Here is a 9069-nt window from a genome sequence, read left to right on the forward strand (position 1 = left end):
TACCTTGGTATATTGGCCATATACCCCACCCCCACGGGCCTTATTGCTTAAATCTACCTCTTGATGTGGTGCATGACAAAAGCTCTTGATGTGGGAGGAAGGTAAAATTAGCTTTGGCTCCTGGCTAAAGCACCATTGAGGGAGGCTCTCTAATAACCATGGCAGGAGGGGAATTTACAGTACACGTTATACCACCAGGCTTATCTACTCTACTACCTCTCAGCTCACGTCACATGTAGAAGATAGAGACTCAACGCCCACATGGCTGCAGGAGAAAAACGTCAGGAGGTTATTTTCAAGCAAATGGAGTGGTGTTTTGTGTTGGCTTGCGATTCCCTTATCAGTCAGTGTTTCTCCCTCGATAATATTAAGACTGGGGAGACAGCAGACATGCTCTTCACTGTATCATGATAATAAATTGTACTTAGTTACAATGTACCCAGAAACTTTCATGTGACTATGGGGGGGGAAGCTACTGTGACAGTACTGTATGCTACCCAATAAATATTACATTACAGTTTTCATTTGATAGAAATCCTCTCCACTTCCTGGTTTGCGCAGATATCACACAATGCATGGATAGAAAAAGTACACGATAACATCTGTGGTCAGGGAGGAGACAGAAAAGTTCCGTGTTTGTTTGATGGGAGCTCTAGATTATAGAAAAGTGAGTCACACATATATGGGCTCCTAGGGGATGTGTGGTGATCAGGTCTACCTCCTGTGACCCAGTTTTGTTTTGAGTTTTGCATTAAAGAGAGGAGCAAGACATCAGAACTCTCTACTCGAATGGCTTTAGGGAGAGAAACCCTGTTTTGTGTAGCCTAAGCCTCGTGACCGAGTCTGTGTGACTGAATGAAATCTCATAACAACTACTGTAGTGGGCCCATCTTATGCAGGCTGGCACCAGACGTGACTCACGCAGCAGGGCCAGGGGGTTCAAAGCAAAAAAGAAAAATTGAAAATCAAATATAGGGGCTATTCCACAGTAACAGAATGATGCTGAACCATTGATTGCCAAGTTAAAGAACCCCATACAACTCAATGCACTACCTTCAATTGGTCGCATTGGTGCGAGCCGCACATTCTACATGGTCACCTCACTCAAAACTGTTCGATTGATACATGGCTACTTGCAGTGAGTATTATATTTATTGCGTTCTAAAGTTTCTTTGAATTTGCACTTACTCAGGTGGTAAATTAGCTACAAATAAAATGTGCCTATGATATTAGTGCACATAAAGATGCCAGAAAATTAATCTCTATTGAACAAAAAAACGAAATAAGAAAATTCTGGAGCCCTATTTTAACAGTCAAAAATAACAATAGCCTAATTGTTAACCCAAACTGCATGACAATCACTGGATTAGGCTGCACATTCAAAATCACAACATTAAAATATGAAATACCATCTTGAATACCATCTCAGTATTCTCTTACACTTTTTAATAAAGTACCGAATTACATTAGATGATAGAAAGAAGAAAAAAAAAATATATATATATATAGTATGACACAGAAATAGTTTTTGGGGTGAGTCCAAATCATGGACTGGTACAACCAACTGAAAATCCTAGTGGCTTCAGTGCCACCAGGGGGAAATGTCAGTCTGGAGTCATGTGTAATCAGTTACTTCCCAACCCTGGCTACAGTACAGTACTGTACTAAACTCTACTTTACTGTCCATGAATGGTTTAGATTTGAACTGATCAAATTTCTTTTCAACGTCCATGTACGTCCGGTGCCAGTCAGAGGTCAGTGGGTGAAGGGGCTGGTTACAGTAAATGGAAAGAGAGGGGGCTCATAGGTAGGTGTCAGTAAGAGCTGGGAGAGGTGACATTAACTGGAGAGAGAGAGAAGAGAGACAGGGAGAAAGAGAGGGAGGGAGGGGTTGCCCAGACTGTTTTCACACTCTTGGTTTGACCACCACGTGACAGAAAGAGAACGAAAACAGTTATGAGCTGAACATAACAGTATGCCAGTGGAAGAGAGGACAGTAGCAGGTGACCCAACTGTGGTTTGTGACTACTATGAATTCCCATTGCAGCCAATTCAGTTTGTCATTCTGTTCCGTTTTTTTGTCATTCTGTCTGTTACTGATTTAGTAACAGAATGACGTGTTTGAATCACTTAATAAATCATAAACCAAATTGATATCAGTAAAACACTACAGCTAATTGATAGGTATACCTTTAAATGTTAATTCTGTGAGCTTTCATTCTCCTCCGTCCTCACCAGGGAGAGAAATGATCAAATATCTTAAAGATATGTGGGTTTTTTGGTAACAGAATGACAAGACACTAGGCAATATTTCTTAAACTTACAGAAGACTAATAATTTCTGCAAAACTAATTATGAATGTTGATATTACTTGGCAGGGGCCTTTACTTCAACAGTATTGTGTTGTGATGCATTTCTAATAGCTTAAAACATTACATTTACATTTAAGTCATTTAGCAGACGCTCTTATCCAGAGCGACTTACAAGTACATACATTCATACTTTTTTTGTACTTTTTGTCTTTTTGTAAGACCTTCTGATAGATGTTTTCTAAAACCCCTTGTTCATCTGTTTGACTAGAAATCAAAGCCTTTGCTTATTCCAAAAATTTTTGGAAGGAGATTAGTTTAAAAACGTAGATGCGCCTTAATTTCTCAAAATATAGACTATGAGTTTCATTTGACACCAAATGTGATGTGCTCATGGGGCTTTTTACATGGAAGTGCCCTATACTGTCTGGAACAAACCATGGCGCTTTCAAAAATCCCCAGAAATGAATTCATGCTGTATCTTGCAGCATAACGCCAGAAGCTTGTCTTCCAACACATTTCTGTGAAGGTGTTTATTTGACATTCTAAACTGGATGGTTCGAGCCCCGAATGCAGATTGGCTGAATGCTCCATCTTGCATAAGAACAGCCCTTAGCCGTGGTATATTGGCATTCATTGGCTATATACAACACCTCCTCTGGCCTTATTAGGTAACACACCACATGGCGAGACAAGGTGTTCTTTACCTGCATGTGACTTTCTCACCAAATTGCCGCTACGCACTTGCGTAGATCTGAGAGAATAGGAAAATAATAAGCAATTTGGTGACAATTTCACCCATTATTAGAGAGCAAAGAGGAGCTATTACCTTATTGACAGCTGTACCTATCCAGGGTTAGGCGGTAGGGGCTATGGGTTGATTTAGGATTGGGTGTTTTAACAAAGGGCTGCAATTGACACATATACACACACACACAAAGGGAGGGATACCCCATTCCCAACACCAGGTGTTCACAGGTGTCCAGTAATTAAGATGTCAGGACTGTTAAAGGTGGCTGAACAGACATGCCTGGGACCAGTCAGTCGATTGTCAGCTGGTATCTGGGGCTACTGACCCAGAGTGCCAGGCCAGGTGTCCTGGGACTGATGGTGTTGAGGTAGCCTGGAGAAGGGCTATCAGACAGGGCTGCAAGGCTCCATCACCTTGCCTCTCACATGTCTGTCTCTCTGAGCACACACCAGACCCTGACACTCCTCAATCCTAAACCCAAATCATTCCACAATGGTAATTTGTGGTCACATGGACACTGAATTGATTAAGACGTGCGAGTCCATCTGCATATTGTAGTTTATCATGTCCGAAACGTACATTTACATTTACATTTAAGTCATTTAGCAGACGCTCTTATCCAGAGCGACTTACAAATTGGAAAGTTCATACATATTCATCCTGGTCCCCCCGTGGGGAATGAACCCACAACCCTGGCGTTGCAAGCGCCATGCTCTACCAACTGAGCCACACGGGACCACGTAAAATAACATAGTCAAATTATGAAAAGATGAGTCAATATAGTCCAATGTGTGTATGATTCTTTGTGCTGTATGATGTAGCCAAGTTGACTTTTGAGAGACAATATTGATTCAAATAAAAGCCTTCACATGGCAGCTCGTGTTGATCCTCACCACTCATCAATAGGTGTGCAGTGGGATCAGTTCACCGCAGGAATTATGGCTGTGCACTGTTACAAAATATTGAGAAATATTCCAATTAGACATTAAGAATATAATATCACTGGCGTTTTCAGTTCGATGGGAACCCATATTTTTGTTGTAGGTGAAATAGGCACACTTTGTTTTGAACATATTATTATGATGTAGGCAACTTTGTAATTCACGCTATATTTCGGATAGAAGCCAGTGACAATGTTTTAACCATTCTGCATGCCCCCTTTTCCATGACACAGTTTGAAACCCATTGTGATCTCTATATAAGCGTCCCTCTCATCACAACCCTCTGTTTGAAATACCCATGGCATCGTTGATTGCTCTGTCTGATACAAATATGGTCAAATGCCTTACCTGAGCTAGTCAAACGCTCTTAATTCCGGCGAACATCGACATTTCTTCAGGTTCAGATCCGAAATGCAAAGACTAAACGGAATGCATGCTTTCGCGCCATCTTCAAAGAAAGAAGCAAGTTGCAATCGAACGCTATTCAGTGCTCCTCGACAAGGCACACTATAGGATGTGTAATGTGGCGTTGTGGTTCTTTCAATTGATGTATAAAAGAGCCGTCCTTCCTCGATAATTGTTTTGGGGGGGGGGGGGGGGGGTGAGAGAGTAGGGGGGGGTGAGAGAGTAGGGTGGGCGGGGCATAAGTGAATGTACTGTGTGCCAGGCCGAGCAGTTTACTTGGCATGATGTGGATTTGAACTGCTAATTAAGGCATGATGTGGAATTGAACTGCTAATTATCGAAACAAAGTTGCTATTTTACTTCTGTGTAGACTATATTTACACCATGCCTAGTTGATCTAATCTTGCAGACAGATCAGAATCACAGTCTAAAGCTTCCACATCAAATACAGCCCTACCCAATACAGCCTGCCACCATAGCAAATAATAGCAAATATGTTGGTCTACTCTTCTATCTGAGTCAGATAACATAATGGCATTTGTATAGAGATGTGTATAGGGATAGGGGCGATTCTTTGATGCATTGCACACCATAATTGTCACGAGATCATGCCCTTGGCAGGCAAATTCTCTACAGTGACACTAGTCATTTGCAGCATACACACTGAGTCTGTTGCTCTAACTGTCAGCTAATCATGTTCAATTGCCTTGCACAGCCTCAGCTCTCCATGGAAAAGCAACACAGAGTAGCGCAGATGTACGACATGAGATACTAAAAAGAAACACCCCAGGATTTCTACAATACTGCAGTGCATAAGTGTAGGCTACAGAAAAATCAGAATCCCCCTGGGTTTATACTGCCCCTATTAGCGGTGCTTGCTGAAATCAAGAACAACTAGCCCACTAAAATGAAAACAAAATGTCTTCTTATTAACCGCCTTATGCTGGAACTTGTAGTGCCAAAACCGTAAAAGCTACCGACTTTAAAACGTGCAAGCTGACTGTCTTCAGGTTGCTTGAAAAAATATTTTGATACTGTTATACTTTTCATACTACAACCATATAGGTATTAATCCCAATGCATTTCAAGGACCGTAGACTTGAATGAAAAATATATTTTTTAAATCAGGTATTCAACTGTTTAAGATACAAACACCAAGCCAACTTTAAAATGTACAGACTGACTCAGCGTAGATGGCTTGTCAATAGAGATTTGATACTGTTTATTATTTTTCAACTGTAGCCATTTAAAATGTGCATTAAGGCTCCATAAACTACAATGGGTCGTTCCTGGATTCACCACTGCTCTTGAATTGTTTAAACTACAAATACGGAACCAATGTTAAAATGTGCAGGCTGACTTTTGCTTGTCAAAAGATTGCTGAACATATTTATACTTTTGAACTAAAAGCCTATCACATTTGCATACAAGATCCATGGGCTATAATAGTCGATTTTAGCATTTCCCACTGAACTTAACCATTTGAGCTACAAACACCAAACCAAATTTGAAATGTGCAGACTTTCTCATCTTAGATTGCTTCAAAACAGTAGTTTGCTCCTATTTTTACTTTTAAAACCATAAAGCTTTCTGTACCCCCATTTATTTAGATGGTGTAATACAGACTCAAACATTCTACATTGAAATCACTGGTACAGAACGTTCAAAAATATAAGCACAACATGCAACAATGTCAATGATTTTACTGAATTAAAGTTCATATAAGGAAATTAGTCAATTGAAATAAATAAATTAAGCCCTAATCTATGGATTTCACATGACCTGGGAGGGGCTTTATTACAGACATAAATAATCCTCAATTTCATCAGCTGTCCTGGTGGCTTGTCTCAGACGATTCCACAGGCAAAGAAGCTGTATGTGGAGGTCCTGGGCTGGCATGGTTACACGTGGTCTACGGTTGTGACGCCGGTTGGACAGACTGCCAAATTTTCTAAAACGATGTGGGAGGTGGCTTATGGTAGAGAAATGAATATTACATTCTCTGGCAACAGCTCTGATGGACATTCCTCCAGTCAGCATGCCAATTGCACACTCCCTCAAAACTTGAGACATCTGTGGCATTGTGTTGTGACAAAACTGCTCATTTTAGAGTGGCCTTTTATTGTCCCCAGCACAAATCAAATCAAATGTTATTAGTCACATGCGCCAAATACAGCAGGTGTAGACCTTACAGTGAAATGCTTACTTACGAGCCGCTAAACAACAATGCAGTTTTAAAAAATACGGCTAAGAATAAGAAAAAAGGTATCAAGTAATTAAAGAGCAGCAATAAGATAACAATAGCGAGACTATATACAGGGGGGTACCGGTACAGAGTCAATGTGCGGGGGCACTGGTTAGTTGAGGTAATATGTACATGTAGGTAGTGACTATTCAAGTGACCATGCATAGATGATAACAACATAGAGAAGCAGCGGTGTAAAGGGGGGGGGGGGGGGGGGCAATGCAAATAGTCTGGGTAGCCATTTGATTAGATGTTCAGGAGTCTTATGGTTTGTGGGTAGAAGATGTTTAGTAGCCACTTGGACCTAGACTTGGCGCTCCGGTACCGCTTGCCGTGCGGTAGCAGAGAGAATAGTCTATGACTAGGGTGGTTGGAGTCTTTGACAATTTTTAGGGCCTTCCTCCGACACCGCCTGGTATAGAGGTCCTGGATGGCAGGAAGCTTGGCTGCAGTGATGTACTGGGCCGTTCGCACTACCCTCTGTAGTGCCTTGTGGTCGGAGGCCGAGCAGTTGCCATACCAGGCAGTGATACATCCAGGCAGGATGCTCTCGATGGTGTAGCTGTAGACCCTTTTGAGGATCTGAGGACCTATGCCAAATCTTTTCAGTCTCCTGGGGGGGAATATGTTTTGTCGTGCCCTCTTCACGACTGTCTTGGTGTGGTTGGACCATGGTAGTTTGTTGGTGATGTGGACACCAAGGAACTTGATGCTCTCAACCTGCTCCACTGCAGCCCCGTCGATGAGAATGGGGGTGTGCTCGGTCCTATTTTTCCTGTAGTCCACAATCATCTCCTTTGTCTTGATCACGTTGAGGGAGAGGTTGTTGTCCTGGCACCACATGGCCAGGTCTCTGACCTCCTCCCTGTAAGATGTCTCGTCGTTGTCGGTGATCAGGCCTACCACTGTTGTGTCATCGGCAAACTTAATGATGGTGTTGGAGTCGTGCCTGGCTGTCCAGTCATGAGTGAACAGGGAGTACAGGAGGGGACTGAGCACGTACCCCTGAGGGGCCACTGTGTTGAGGATCAGTGTGGCGGAGTGTTGTTATCCTAACCTTACCACCTGGGGGCGGCCTGTCAGGAAGTCCAGGATCCAGTTGCAGAGTGAGGTGTTTAGTCCCAGGGTCCTTAGCTTAGTGATGATCTTTGAGGGCGCTATGGTGAGCTGCGTTCAATGAATAGCATTCTCACATAGGGGTTCCTTTTGTCCAGGTGGGAAAGGGCAATGTGGAGTGCAATAGAGATTGCATCATCTGTGGATCTGTTGGGGCAGTATGCAAATTGGAGTGGGTCTAGGGTTTCTGGGATAATGGTGTTGATGTGAGCCATGACCAGCCTTTCAAAGCACTTCATGGCTACAGACGTGAGTACTACGGGTTGGTAGTCATTTAGGCAGGTTACCTTAGTGTTCTTGGGCACATGCGTTCTGCTTAAAACATGTTGGTATTACAGACTCAAACAGGGAGAGGTTGAAAATGTCAGTGAAGGCACTTGCCAGTTGGTCAGCGCATGCTCACAGTACACGTCCTGGTAATCCATCCATCCCTGCAGCCTTGTGAATGTTGACCTGTTTAAAGGTCTTACTCACATCGGGTGCGGAGAGCGTTCCGGAACAGCTGGTGCTCTCATGCATGTTTCAGTGTTATTTGCCTCAAAGTGAGCATAGAAGTAGTTTAGCTCATCTGGTAGGCTCATGTCACTATGCAGCTCTCAGCTGTGCTTCCCTTTGTAGTCTGTAATGGTTTGCAAGCCCTGCCACATCCGACGAGCGCCAGAGCCGGTGTAGTACGATTCGATCTTAGTCCTGTATTGCCGTTTTGATGGTTCATCGGAGGGCATAGCGTAATTTCTTAGAAGCTTCAGGGTTAGAGTCCCGCTCCTTGAAAGCTGTAGCTCTAGCCTTTAGCTCAGTGTGGATGTTGCCTGTAATCCATGGCTTCTGGTTGGGGTATGTACGTACGGTCACTGTGGGGACGATGTCATCGATGCACTTATTGATGAAGCCAATGACTGATGTGGTGTACTCCTCAATGCCATCGGAGGTCTGTGCTAGCAAAACAGTCCTGTAGTTGAGCATCTGCTTCATCTGACCACCTTTTATTGATCTAGTCACTGGTGCTTCCTGCTTTAATTTTTGCTTGTAAGCAGGAATCAGGAGGATAGAATTATGGTCAGATTTGCCAAATGGAGGGCGAGGGAGCACTTTGTATGCATCTCTGTGTGTGGAGTAACCAGAGTTTTTTGTTCTCTGGTTGCACATTAAACATGCTGATATAAATTTGGTAAAACGGATTTAAGTTTCTCTGCATTAAAGTCCCCGGCTACTAGGAGCACCGCCTCTGGGTGAGCGTTTTCTTGTTTGCTTATGGCGGAGTACAGCTCATTCAATGCTGTCTTTGTGCCAGCTCCTGATTGT

At 43.0% G+C, this 9069-nt stretch overlaps 1 protein-coding gene across 1 annotated transcript in view; it reads right to left on the reverse strand.

Moving 5' to 3' along the window:
* LOC120051296 (beta-galactoside alpha-2,6-sialyltransferase 2-like) overlaps positions 1-4529 on the reverse strand; it is a 23758-nt gene extending 19229 nt beyond the window's left edge. The window contains exon 1 of the mRNA XM_038998102.1: positions 4350-4529. The gene's annotated coding sequence lies outside the window, so the exon portion shown is untranslated. The remainder of the gene's footprint in view (positions 1-4349) is intronic.
* Positions 4530-9069: the final 4540 nt, after the last annotated feature.

This window comes from Salvelinus namaycush, chromosome 7, assembly GCF_016432855.1.
Source record: "Salvelinus namaycush isolate Seneca chromosome 7, SaNama_1.0, whole genome shotgun sequence".
NCBI classification, from domain to species: Eukaryota; Metazoa; Chordata; class Actinopteri; order Salmoniformes; family Salmonidae; genus Salvelinus; species Salvelinus namaycush.